The sequence below is a fragment of the Heptranchias perlo genome, chromosome 13, assembly GCF_035084215.1.
Source record: "Heptranchias perlo isolate sHepPer1 chromosome 13, sHepPer1.hap1, whole genome shotgun sequence".
NCBI lineage: Eukaryota > Metazoa > Chordata > Chondrichthyes > Hexanchiformes > Hexanchidae > Heptranchias > Heptranchias perlo.
Window position 1 is genome coordinate 51,349,530 of NC_090337.1, and position 14,733 is coordinate 51,364,262.

The 14,733-nt window shown below is 43.3% G+C and overlaps 1 protein-coding gene across 9 annotated transcripts in view; it reads right to left on the reverse strand.

Annotated features, from left to right (window-relative positions):
• The window catches only part of LOC137331588 (beta-galactoside alpha-2,6-sialyltransferase 1-like), a 156,726-nt gene that overhangs the window by 118,461 nt on the left and 23,532 nt on the right, over positions 1-14,733 (reverse strand). For 8 of the 9 annotated variants that reach the window (XM_067995480.1, XM_067995482.1, XM_067995475.1 and 5 more), the window contains one exon: positions 1,732-1,818. The exons of the other annotated variant lie outside the window; for it this stretch is intronic. The gene's annotated coding sequence lies outside the window, so the exon portion shown is untranslated. The remainder of the gene's footprint in view (positions 1-1,731; positions 1,819-14,733) is intronic. 9 annotated transcript variants of the gene reach the window in all.

Sequence of the window (14,733 nt, forward strand, 5' to 3'; positions counted from 1 at the left end):
GTGAGTACACATTTCAAAAAGGCAGAAGTTACTGATTTAATGCTTAAGGAAATATACTTTCAATGTAAAGTGCTCACCCATTGTGTGCTCCACATCCTTAACCTTCAACAGCCTCCTTTCTTTGAAAATTAATCCTTAGTTGAAAGGCTTCTCTATAGGTCCCAGAAGAAAAACATTGCATTGCAGAGAAAATGAAGCAGATGTGCTTTACTGACGTCAGTCAGTGGATCCTCACTGGAGTTCACATGCTTACTTGCAATGGCTTGCACAGAAATATTCTTTTTACACAATGATTGCAAGCTGTTTCTATCTCCAAGGTTTGCAGACGGTTTTTGTTTTCCCTGATCTGTTCCTGTGCAAGATCATTTTGCCATCAAATAGTCTAGTCTATTTAGCCCTGTCAATACAATAGATTGCAAGCACGGTTTGGATATAACTCAGTATATTTTCAACTTGCCAACCATGCATAAAGCAGGCATTGCAGATCGGCTGCTCGTTAGAGAAACTGCCTAATTTTCCTTTCCACTGATTTCAAAATCTCCTAACCCCTTCACCTTCAGCGATACTATTGTTCAAGTGCTGTCATTAGGGAATTCTTATTCATCTCAATGCTTTCAGAATCCCAATGGCAACTAAAGCTGGAAGAGGGTCAAGCTTCTGATGAATTCTCTAATGCTGCACCTGGGCTAGGGCTTGAGGGGTGGGGAGGTGCAAAAGAAGCCTAAATTCTCACTCCTGATCTCTACCCAGTGGCCTGAGCTAGAAAGTGTACATATGTAAATGTTAAGGTGTACAGGATTGGGCTTAGATGTGATGGGTTCTTCTCCCTCTCTCCCCTTCACTGGTGCTTTAATTCAAAGGCTTGTCAACACCTATGCACACACATGAAGAATGGCTACTTGGAAACGTTACTGGAGCACAACTGATGCCCTTGAAGCCATACCTAGCATGAATCATTGCCTCAGGAGAGGAGAAAATAAAAAAGCTATGGTGTCATCTTTTGGCACTCACTTTCTGGCCTCACACATTCAAAATGGCACTTGGGTGAGGTACTGGAGGACTGGAGATACCTGTGGAGCTGTCAGCCCCAGCATGACTCACTGACTTCAGAAAAAGAGAGAAAAATTGCAGGAGCTTTTTTTCCCTCTGGCATCATGCATAAAATTGCAAATATTATCACTTTAGTGATTACACATCGTTAAGTAGTGCAAACTGCTAGCACATTAACTAGTGGCAGTAATGGCGCAGCAAAATATAAATTTGAACTGGTAATTTGAACAAGTCAAATGTAAAAGAGTAGTAAATGAGCTCAAAGTTTTAAAATGTGCTAGCATTGCTAAAATAATTAACTAAAACAATTATTAGACTGACTTGTAGTACATAGTACAATATGAACTAAACAGCCTAATTGAGGGGAGAGGCTGGGCATAAGTCAATTCTGTCTACTATTTTGGCTATTAACTGGATTTTTTATGTGCATTGCTGCAGCCATATCATATGTTACAACGTCTTTGTAGAGGAACACCCAAGAGGTCTCTATGGCTAAGTTTGCTATTTAACCTATTAAAATAAACGTACGGCATTGAGTAATTAGTTAAAACAAAGGCATGATCGATGGGGAAGAGTAAACAGATTAGCTATTCATTCCATGTTGTACTGTACTTCATTATATGCTGTATGGAGCACCAGGATCTTAGTGCCTGTGGAACTCAAATGAAAGAACTTAATTACCTTGTGTTAAAGTGCCGTCTGCCACTGCTTCAGATCTCTCTTATGACATGCCTCCTTGTGAGCTTACATATTCAGTTCCAAATGTTCCTGTAATACAGAGTTTAGCAGACACAGACCATGAGATTTCTATTTTCTCCTTCACTTCAAGCAGGCAAAATAAAGGAAACTTTGTCTCCCGTGAATTGATTGAATGAAAAAAACAGACTGGTGTTGTAAGCACTGTCACTAATGACCTCATGCCTCATTCCATCAGCCTCATCCTGTGCATTACCCACAGCAGAGCACCTTTCTGCATATTTGCTGGCACAATAAAAGTTTGTCTGTCAGTTTACTTCTCCTTACAAAGAAAGGATAGGCCATGCGGAAGTTCCTCGCACAGTGAAATGTGCCATGATCTTATTGAATGGCGGAGCAGGCTCATGGCATTTTAAATTTTAAAAACTTCTTCGAACAATTTACTACCTGCAAGAGTGAGACTCCACAGTTTCAACTGTTCCCTTTCTGGGCCTCCGAGGTTGAGTGACATTGCAGGAACATAAATCTCGTCATTAAAAAGGTGCGCTGTTAAGTACCAGTACACAAGTTGCTGTATGATTTACACATTAATAACGGCATGTGCCATTAAACTCACCATTATTTTGGCAGAAAATTCTGACCATTAACTAAAATGTACAAAAATTCAGATAGTTTGGCATTGCCTTTTACAGGATTACTCCAATAAACTGAATACTGTAGATGGATACCCTGTCCTGGAACAAACAATGTGAATTCTCCGCCATCGCAGCGATCATCACTACTGCCATTGCTGCTGCCAATGCCAGGGAAACAGGCACCAGAACGATGTGCATCACCTACAGTTAGATCAATTAAACAACCATAGAAGTAGAGAGGTTGGATAGATAGCTCTCTCCCAGAGCACCAGAACAATGGATGAAGAGATCCAATAGACTTTGGCTGTTACTCAGACTGGGAAAAAGTGGGAAGTGGTGTTCCACAAGGATTGATGTTGGGACCACTGTTGTTCACCATTTACATAAACAATTTGGACTCGTGAATCGGAAGTACAATTTCAAAATTTGCGGATGACACCAGATTTGGGGGATACCAAGAAAGACTGCAACAAAATACAGGAAGAAATTAATAAACTTGCAGAATGGGCATGTAATTGACAAATGAATTTCAATATAGGTAAGTGTGAGGTATTACATTTTGGTAGGAAGAATAAGGGGCCACATATTGCTTGAATAATAAGAGTAGAAATGGGGTAGAGGAGCAGAGGGATCTGGGGGTACAGACAAATAAATCACTAAAAGTAGCAACGCAGGTTAATAAGAACATAAAAAAAAGCAAACAAAGCACTGGGGTTCATTTCTAGAGGGATAGAATTGAAAAGCGGAGAAGTTATGTTAAACTTGTATAGAATCTTGGTTAGACCACACTTGGGAGAATTGTTATCAGTTCTGGTCTCCATATTAGAAACGGACATAGAGGCACTGGAGAAGGTGCAAAAAAGATTCACGAGGATGACATCAGAACTGAGAGGTTATACCTATCAGGAAATATTGAGCAGGCTGGGGCTCTTTTCGATAGAAAAGAGAAGCCTGAGGGGTGACCGGACAGAGGTCTTTAAGATTATGAAAGGGTTTGATAGGGTAGATATAGAGATGATGTTTCAATTTGCAGGGGAGACCAGAACTAGGAGCCATAAATATAAGATAGTCACTAATAAATCCAATAGGGAATTCAGGAGAAACTTCTTTACCCAGAGAGTGGTTACAATTTGCAACTCACTACCATAAGGAGTAGTTGATGCATTTAAGGGGAAGCTGGATAAACAGATGAAGGAGAAAGGAGCAAAAGATTATGTTGATAGAGTTAGATGAAGTAAGGTGGGAGGAGGCTCTTACGGAGCATAAACATCGGCAATTTTTAAAAAATTCGTTCATGGGATGTGGGCGTCGCTGGCAAGGCCAGCATTTATTGCCCATCCCTAATTGCCCTCGAGAAGGTGGTGGTGAGCCGCCTTCTTGTACCGCTGCAGTCCGTGTGGTGAAGGTTCTCCCACAGTGCTGTTAGGAAGGGAGTTCCAGGATTTTGACCCAGCGACGATGAAGGAACAGTGATATATTTCCAAGTTGGGATAGTGTGTGACCTGGAGGAGAATGTGCAGGTGGTGTTGTTCCCATGTGCCTGCTGTCCTTGTCCTTCTAGGTGGTAGAGGTCGCGGGTTTGGGAGGTGCTGTCAAAGAAGCCTTGGTGAGTTGCTGCAGTGCATCCTGTGGATGGTATACACTGCAGCCATGGTGCGCCAGTGGTGAAGGGAGTGAATGTATAGGGTGGTGGATGGGGTGCCAATCAAGCGGGCTGCTTTGTCCTGGATGGTGTCCAGCTTCTTGAGTGTTGTTGGAGCTGCACTCATCCAGGCAAGTGGACAGTATTCCATCACACTCCTGACTTGTGCCTTGTAGATGGTGGAAAGGCTTTGGGGAGTCAGGAGGTGAGTCACTTGCTGCAGAATACCCAGCCTCTGACCTGCTCTTGTAGCCACAGTATTTATATAGCTGGTCCGGTTAAGTTTCTGGTCAATGGTGATCCCCAGGATGTTGATGGTGGGGGATTCGGCGATGGTAATGCCATTGAATGTCAAAGGGAGGTGGTTAGACTCTCTCTTGTTGAAGATGGTCATTGCCTGGCACTTGTCTGGCGCGAATGTTACTTGCCACTTATGAGCCCAAGCCTGGATGTTGTCCAAGTCTTGCTGCATGCGGGCATGGACTGCTTCATTATCTGAGGGGTTGCGAATGGAACTGAACACTGTGCAATCATCAGCGAACATCCCCATTTCTGACATTATGATGGAGGGAAGGTCATTGATGAAGCAGCTGAAGATGGTTGGGCCTAGGACACTGCCCTGAGGAACTCCTGCATCAATGTCCTGGGGCTGAGAAGATTGGCCTCCAACAACCACTACCATCTTCCTTTGTGCTAGGTATGACTCCAGCCACTGGAGAGTTTTCCCCCTGATTCCCATTGACTTCAGTTTTGCTAGGACTCCTTGGTGCCACACTCAGTCAAATGCTGCCTTGATGTCAAGGGCAGTCACTCTCATCTCACCTCTGGAATTCAGCTCTTTTGTCCATGTTTGGACCAAGGCTGTAATGAGGTCTGGAGCTGAGTGGTCCTGGTGGAACCCAAACTGAGCATCAGAGAGTAGGTTATTGGTGAGTAAGTGCTGCTTAATAGCACTGTCGACGACACCTTCCATCACTTTGCTGATGATTGAGAGTAGACTGATGGAGCGGTAATTGGCCGGATTGGATTTGTCCTGCTTTTTGTGGCCAGGACATACCTGGGCAATTTTCCACATTGTCGGGTAGATGCCAGTGTTGTAGCTAGAGGCGCGGCTAGTTCTGGAGCACATGTGTTCAGCACGACAGCCGGGATGTTGTCGGGGCCCATAGCCTTTTCTGTATCCAGTGCACTCAGCCGTTTGTTTATATCACGTGGAGTGAATCAAATTTTCTGAAGACTGGCTACTGTGATGGTGGGGATATTGGGAGGAGGCCGAGATGGATCATCCACTCGGCACTTCTGGCTCAAGATGGTTGCAAATGCTTCAGCCTTATCTTTTGCACTCACGTGCTGGACTCTGCCATCATTGAGGATGGGATGTTTACAGAGCCTCCTCCTCCCGTTAGTTGTTTAATTGTCCACCACCATTCTCGACTGGATGTGGCAGGACTGCAGAGCTTTGATCTGATCAGTTGATTGTGGAATCGCTTAGCTCTGTCTATATCATGTTGCTTCCGCTGTTTAGCATGCATGTAGTCCTGAGTTGTAGCTTCACCAGGTTGGCATTTCATTTTTAGGTACGCCTGGTGCTGCTCCTGTCATGCTCTTCTACACTCCTCATTGAACCAGGGTTGATCCCCTTGCTTGTTGGTGATGGTCGAGTGAGGAATATGCCGGGCCATAAGGTTACAGGTTGTGCTGGAATACAATTCTGCTGCTGCCCCACAGCACCTCATGGATGCCCAGTTTTGAGCTGCCAGATCTGTTCTGAATCTATCCCATTTAGCACAGTGGTAGTGCCACACAACACGTTGGATGGTGTCCTCAGTGCGAAGACGGGACTTCCTCTCCAAGAGAACTGTGCGGTGGTCACTCCTACCAATACTGTCATGGACAGATGCATCTGCGACAGGTAGATTGGTGATGATGAGGTCAAGTTGGTTCTTCCCTCGTGTTGGTTCGCTCACCACCTGCCGTAGGCCCAGTCTGGTAGCTATGTCCCTCAGGACTTGGCCAGCTTGGTCAGTAGTAGTACTACCGAGCCACCCTTGGTGATGGACATTGATGTCCCCCAGCCAGAGTACATTCTGTGCCCTTGCTACCCTCAGTGCTTCCTCCAAGTGGTGTTCAACATGGAGGAGGACTGATTCATCAGCTGAGGGAGGATGGTAGGTGGTAATCAGCAGGAGGTTTCCTTGCCCATGTTGACCTGATGCCATAAGATTTCATGGTGTCTGGAGTCAATGTTGAAGACTCCCAGGGCCACTCCCTCCTGACTGTATATCATTGTACCGCCACCTCTGGTTGGTTTGTCCTGCTGGTGGGACAGGACATATCCAGGGATGGTGATGGAAGAGTCTGGGACGTTGGCTGAAAGGTATGATTCTGTGAGTATGGCCATGTCAGGCTGTTGCTTGACTTGTCTGTGGGACAGCTCTCCCAATTTTGGCACAAGTGCCCAGATGTTAGTGAGGAGGACTTTGCAGGGTCGACTGGGCTTGGTTTGCCTTTGTCGTGTCCGGTGCCTAGTGGTCCGTCCGGTTTTATTCTTATTTTGGCTTTTTTTAAGCAAGATTTTACAACTGAGTGGCTTGCTAGGCCATTTCAGAGGGCAATTAAGAATCAACCACATTGCTGTGGGTCTGGAGTCACATATAGACCAGACCAAGTAAGGATAGCAGGTTTCCTTCCCTAAAGGGCATTAGTGAACCAGATGGGTTTTTACGACAATCCAGTAGTTTCATGGCCACCATTACTGATACTAGTTTTTTTTAATTCCTGATTTTTATTTAATTAATTGAATTTAAATTCCCCAGATGCCATGGCAAGATTTGAACTCATGACTCCAGATTATTAGTCCAGGCCTCTGGATTGCTGGTCCAGTAACATAACCACTGTACTACCATGCCCTGACATGGACCTGTTGGGCTGAATGGCCTGTTTCTGTGCTGTACTTTCTATGTAAAGCACTTTAGGATGTCCTGAGGTCATGAAAGGCTCTATATAAATGCAAGTCTTTCTTTCTTTAGTAAAAAGTCAACTGGACTGCTAGATCTTTACTAGCATTTAAAATGTAAAGGAAGTGTTGGGTAAAATTCTTCACATCGCTGGAAGCCCTCCAGCACCTTCCCTAAGTGGCCATTCTTCATGTCAGGGCCTGGAGAATGATTGTTTGGTGGCTATTTGACTGTGGGAGGACATCACAGTCAAACTTGATCTGAACCTCACTTGAATCTTACACACACACACACACTCACCTACTGGAAAAGATTACCTCATGGTGATCAGGAGCAGGAACTCTGGCTGATTTTTCCCTACTTAATTTAGGGGCACTGAGACCAATTAAAGTGCCTTGACTGATAACTCAGCACAGAGTGGGATTCGAACTTGGGATCTTTTGGTCTGTCTGGCTAATTGTTGCATCAGGCAGTGTCTTTAACCACTGAGCCATCAGAGAAACTTACCTGTGAGGCGTGCAAACTTTAATTTTGCAGTTTTTAATAAATTGCTTCATACTGAAAAAGATAAATAAAGGGAGAACACAAGAAAGAGAAAAACAAATCAGAGAGAAAGGAAGTGAGGAAGAAAGAGAGAAAGAAAGTGAGAAAAGAGAAGTGAGAAAGGGAAAGAAAAAGAGAAAGAGAGGAAGATAAAAGGAAAATTGAGAGAAAGAAAGGAAGCAAACGAGAAAGAAAGGGAAAACAGAGAAAAGAAAGGAGCAAGAAAGGAATGGAGAGATAGAAAGAGAAAATGAAATGGAAAAATGAGAGAAAGAAAAAAGAGAGAAACAGCATGTGAGGGAGTGAAGGGGCAAAATAAATACCAAACACACTTCAAATGCTGAAAATCTGAAATAAAAATTAATTTCTGTAAATACACAGTAGGCCCATTAACATTTAAGAAGTGAAAAAAATGTAAATGTTTCAGGGGAAGACTCATCAAAATCAATTACTGACAAAGAGTCCATCCAAAAAAAGAATCCTGCCTTTTTCAGATGCTGATCGACCACCTTGCTATCCATTACTTCCTGTTTATTACTTGCATTTGGGATTATATTATCCTATATTGCACAATTGCTCAGGTTATTACTCTCTGGTTTGCATAATTCTGGCCTTGTATAATCCAGACTTCAAAAAATCATTAAATATCCTGCAAAACTGAAGGGTTCACTGCGGCTGCAGAAAGGTACAATTTTCTTGTGCATAAATTGTGGTTTCCTGTTGTTGATATTTCTCCTGGTGGCTTGTCTCTCTTAAAACTGAGTAAAGCATTCAAAAGAGAGAAATCATGAGGCCATCTGTTTTGTGTGGTTGAACTGGTACAGCTTTTTTCAAAAATGTAATGACTTTTAATAGTGCATAGATAGAGATGAACCTTTTGCATACAACATGACTTTGCTAAACAACAACTTTTTTTTAACCTTACCAAAATATTTCCTTGCAATTCTCACGCTATTGAAATATCACCAAGATGTCGCTGTATTAAGAAGGGAGAGAAGAGAGTCCACACTATAGTTTATCAGAGTAGCAGCAGTTTCTCAACTTTTCTTGTGCGGTTGAAGCAAAAGAAAATGTATTGAACTACAAGAATCATACTAGTTTGCACTAATCACCAGCATTTGTTACTACCTGATCAAACAGTCTAAATTACTTCATAAAAAAAAAGCACTAGAGATCAAAGGGGAAACCTGGAGGCAGGAAACAGTCAAGAACTAAGTTAAATGGGTTGCAATTGCATGGTGCAATCTCAATTCAAATGAAAGACAGCCTAGAATAGATGTTTTCCTCTCTTTTTTGAAAGGAGACAGACTGGCAGAAAGATGGGACATTATGTTGGCTGTGGGCAAAATTGCTCTCGTCATCTTCTGAGGATAAAGGTTAAGGCAAAGGTCAAAAGTCCAATTTAAAAGGAGGTGATATCTACCAGACATTAGCTTCCACAGCAAAAATGAAATTCCTCTTTTGAACAAAAAACAGAAGCACGACGATTTTTTCTCCGCAGTTAGCGACTGCTGACGAAGTTATGGGAATGCGTGGCTTTGAAATGTGCTATTAATGAGAATACAAGTTTGTTAATTTGAAAGAAACATTTCAGAGAAACACAGGGATTCTCCAGAACTTCAGTCCCTTAGTTTTTGCTGAATTGTAAAGGGAACGAACCATAGTAACCTGTTAGAAATTTCAATATCAGCATTGTAATCCAGAATAAACATCATTCACCCATTAACTTCATACTTAATTCTTAATGGTCCAATTGCCTTGTATTGTAAGGTTGTATAGTGTTAGCCAAGAAGCTGCAATGACCAGCTAGTGACGATCTTCCCTGGGAGAGGATAAGGAACCAAACAGGGTCACCTTGGGGTTAAGGTAGCTCCAAGTTGACACAGCCAGCAATGGAAGTTCAAAACAAACGCAACCCTCTGTGGCAGATTCAGTAATGTAACACATGAATCAGGCAGGTCCCACAGTACTCCAGGGCACTGCTTATGATTCACTAGCTTAGTCTGGCTCACTAGTGGAACCTGGAGGCGTAACCTGCCATTGGGGCTAGGATTCTCCTTACTTGATTCCAGAATAGCCTGTCAGCCAATACTATATGGGATTAAATGATCCTAGCTAGACAACTTGGTCAAACTCCAGAAGTACTCTTACTTGGGGGTCCCAAAGCCTCAGCTCTGCCAACCTGCTCCTGAGCTTACAATACAACCGCATAAGAAACCCTACTGGAAGATCTGGACCAGCATCCTAGTCTCAATTTACATTCTTATTGAACTTTCCTTATAGGCCATGAACCTTCATTCCTTAATTTATGATGTGGAACAGATTAGAAACTAGATAGGGGAGGAGTGGGATTTTTCTTGTGCAACTCAATAGATTGCTGTGGGAGAAACTTGATCAGGAAACAAAAATCTGGAATCAGGTGCAGCTGGACTAAAATGAAGTTCAATATAATGCAATTCCCATTTATTGAAGGTCACTGCAAACACCAATAGACTTGATAAACCAATAACAAGATGACCAAAAGTCTTCCTTTTGCTATTGCACACCATATGTAACAGATACTGAAAGCATTTGGAGATTTATTTAGAGAAGGTACACTATGGTTTGTTCTGCTTTACACTACTAGCTGTGATGCACGGTGATGAAAAATAAAGTCCCAATAGAATTAATGAGCTACAAGAAATACAGACTGAACCCAGTAAAAATAAATCAACATGAAAGCAAATGGAATGTTTCAAAGAATTTCATAAGAATGTATTTACAAATAGAGTAGATAATGGATAGACCCAAGCACTATTATAACTTATAGGGCCAGATTTTGCTGAAAAAATAATGGACTTTGAACAATGCACACAATTATTAATGTGCAAGAAGAGATACCTCATGAATTGCAATTTGTCACAAGTTGCTGGACAATTTGCACCGCTCCACTGCTAGCTTCGCAAAAATGGCATCTCACATTCAACCTTCCCGTGAGTTTCATGAAGTTGCTACATTTGCACATTAATTGCCCATTAAACTCGCCACAGAAAGTTAAGTCTAGTAATTAATAGCGTAAGTACCCTTTTAACAACATGATAATTGTTAATGATTGCCAATCAATTAAAAGTGTGTTGTCTCGTTCCTTCAGGCAATATAAAATAGGAATCTAAAACACTGTGCTATTCAGTATGTGGACAGGCAGGTGCTCTGTTGACTGATGGAGATAATGACTGACAATAATGGAGTGTGTGCAAATGAAATGCACTGTGAACAGTTTTTTCAGTGCTTGGACACACAAAGTTATGATATGCGAATAGACTGAAAGCAGCTATTGGAGCATATTAACAAAACAAGCTGTGTTAAATAATCCTCTATCAGTTGCACAGGACTAAAATGTAATACTACAGTTCATCAGGCCAAATCAGTTACTTGAGGAGTTTTGAGTATTTGACACCCAACTAAAAGTTTATGGATTCTTTTTCCAAGCTATCAATCAAAGTGCCAGTTGGGTGAGTCCTGCCAATTTTCAGCCAAGAACACTTCAAGCTATTTTAATTGTACTTTTTGCTGGCTAAATGCAGATGAACTTTGATGGTGATCATGGAGAATTTCAGGATACAGAGTGTCCCTTACGTAGTAATGAATGGCATGCAAAAGACAGTAATGGGGAGAAAATCAAAAATATATAATGTGAAATGCAGTTAAAACTCACAGATGTTAAATAAAACTCCATGGCCTCACCCCTCCCTATCTCTGTAACCTCCTCCAGCCCTACAACCCTCCGAGATCTGTGTGATCCTCCAACTCTGGTCTCTTCTGCAACCCCACGTCCTTTGCCCCACCATTGGCAGCCGTGCCTTCAGCTGCCTAGGTGCTAAGCTCTGGAATTCCCTCCATAAACGCCTCTCCAACAGTCTCTCCTCCATTAAGACACTTATCAAAACATACCTTTGACCAAATCTGTCCTAATGTCTCCTTCTTTGGTTCAGTATCAATTTATGTCTGATTATGTTCCTGTGAAGCACCTTGGGACATTTACTACTTTAAAGGTGCTATATAAACCCAAGTTGCTGTTATTGTTGTTGAAATGTGACACATGGTAACTTGTATTCTAGCGCAGATTCACTTTCAGGTTTATTCAATTCTTCAGATAGCGAATCATTAGGAATCTTATTGTATTTAGCATATAAAGTTAAACTTATGCTGACCACTTTTCACCTGCTGTGTTGTCTCTTTCTCTTCAAACACTATTAACATTTACTTAATAACTACATTAAAACAAAGATGAAAAAGAGCCACTGACGTAACTTAAATTCGCCACACTAATTGTTTTCCTGAATTAATCATACAAATGGACTTGTGTGTTTGTTGTCACACAGCATCAAAACTTCAATATTGCTGAATGGAGCATGGATCTTTAGTTCCAGATATTTAATTAAAACTGCAGCTGTCTGTACCTTATTAAAAGTCTTGCAAATGGCACTCACTTCCTGCCTGTAAACTTCAATTGCTGTATCACAATTATGAGTACACTTTTTATGACAACATTTAACATTGTTAATATTTATAATGGAAATCCATTTATTAACATTTATAATGGCAATCTGAATGTAAACAAATGTTACACTGGGTGGAATATCGAGGACTGGTGAATGCAGAAGTGGAAATCTGTGGCCATAGAGTGCAATCTATAGATTTATTTGCATCTTTGTGATTATTTATCTGTCCAAGTAAAAGAGTATTTTTCCAGAAACCAATAAAAAAACCCCGCAATTAATTCAATGTTTGCAGGGCTCTATTAAAAACGTAGAAACCAGTACTGCCAGATACAGGACCTCCACCACAACTCCAATAGTGTTGGACTCAAGCTCGGCCTCATCTCACTGATGGGTTAGCAATGAGCCAAACCACACATTCCACCACCTAACCCCAGTTCTGCCAAACTACAGATCATCCTCCACCCCCCACCCCCCCAAGTTCTATGCTGCCAAAACCCAGCACCCCTATCCTGCTGCCACACAACAGCGGGCACAGAGTGAACAACTTGAGATTTTGGTAAGTGTGGGAGTTCGGTGAAGTGGGGGAAGGAGGTGCTCCTTTGCTTTGCCTTGCTTTTCCTAACCTTTTCTGCAGAGTGGCGGCAGACCTGAGCAGCAGCTGACAGAGGGCCGCGAGCAGGGATAAAAGCAGCAGCAGACCAAGGCCCGCGAGCAGGGATAAAAGCAGCAGCAAACAGAGGCCTGAGAGCGGGGATAAAAGCAGCAGCAAACAGAGGCCTGAGAGCGGGGATAAAAGCAGCAGCAGACCGAGGCCCGAGAGCGGGGATAAAAGCAGCAGCAGACCGAGGCCCGAGAGCGGGGATAAAAGTAGCAGCAAACAGAGGCCTGAGAGCGGGGATAAAAGCAGAAGCAGACCGAGGCCCGAGAGCGGGGATAAAAGCAGCAGCAAACAGAGGCCTGAGAGCGGGGATAAAAGCAGCAGCAAACAGAGGCCCGAGAGCCGGGATAAAAGCAGAAGCAGACCGAGGCCCGAGAGCGGGGATAAAAGCAGCAGCAGACCGAGGCCCGAGGGCGGGGATAAAAGCAGCAGCAGACCGAGGCCCGAGGGCGGGGATAAAAGCAGCAGCAGACCGAGGCCCGAGAGTGGGGATAAAAGCAGCAGCAGACCTGCAACAAGAGAATACTGCAGTGTGAATACTGCATGGGAGAACAGGAGATGTGTTGCTGCTGCAATACGTGGGAGCTTGTGGACATTTTTGTCCAGGGCAACTACATCTGCGGTAAGTATCTGTGGCTCGAGGAACTTCAGCTCCGAGTTGAGGGGCTGGAGTCCGAGCTGCGGACATTGCGAGACATCAGGGAGGGAGAAAGCTACTTGGAACTTTTGCTCCAGGAGGCAGCCACACCCCTTAGATTAAATACTTCAGAATTGACACGTGGTCAGGGACAGGAGAGTGTGACTGCGAGTGAGGCAGGTACGGGGATCCAGGAGGTAATATCGCAGGAGCCACAGTCCCTGCACTTGTCCAATAGATTCGAGGTTCTTGCAACCCTTGTGGACAAATGCGGGAACTGCGGGGAGGACGAGCAAACTGACCACGGCACTGGGGTACAGGAAGCCGTTCAGGTGGGGGGAGTAAAAAGGCAGGTGGTTGTAGTAGGCGACAGTATAGTCAGGGTGATAGACACTGTTCTCTGCAGCCAGGAGCATGAGTCCCAAAAGCTATGTTGCCGAACCAGTGCCAGGGTTAAGGACATCTCCTCCGGGCTGGAGAAGAATTTGGAGTGGGAGGGGAAGGATCCAGTTGTCGTGGTCCAAGTAGGTACTAACGACATAGGTAGGACTAAGAAAAATGTTCTGCTAGAGAGTTTGAGCAGCTAGGGAATAAATTAAAAAGCAGAACCACAATGATAATAATCTCTGGATTATTACCTGGGCCACGAGCAAATTGGCATAGGGTCAATAGGATCAAGGAGATGAATGCGTGGCTCAAAGATTGGTGTGGGACAAGTGGGTTTCGATTCGTGGGGCATTGGCACCAGTACTGGGGAAAGAGAGAGCTGTTCCGTTGGGATGGACAACACCTGAACCATGCTGGGACCAGAGTTCTAGCAAATCGAATAACTAGGGAGGTAGATAGGGCTTTAAACTAAATAAGGGGGTGGGGGGGGAGGGTCCCAGTGGAGAGAAATCTAGAATGCTAAAGAGAAAAGACAAAGAAGCAGTGCAGGAAAGTGATTGGGGTGAGGATAACCAGATTGTGTCAGGAAGGGAGACAGAGTGTACAAACAAAAGAGTGCACCAACAAATAGGGTCCAGGTAAGAAAAAATGGTAATAAGACAAATAGGGCCATAGTTCCAAAAAAATGTTAAAATGTCTAAAAATGTTAAAAAGACAAATCTAAAGGCACTGTATCTGAATGCACGAAGCATTCGTAATAAGGTAAATGAATTAACAGCGCAAATAGATGTAAACGGATACGATATAATTGCGATTACGGAGACATGGCTGCAGGGTGACCAAGGCTGGGAGCTGAATATCCAAGGGTATTCGATATTTAGGAAGGACAGGCAGAAAGGAAAAGGAGGTGGGGTGGTGGTGTTAGTAAAGGATGAAATCAGAGAAATAGTGAGAAAGGATATTGGCTCAGAGAATCAAGATGTAGAATCAGTCTGGGTAGAATTAAGAAGCACCAAGGGGCAGAAAACAGTGGTGGGAGTTGTCTAT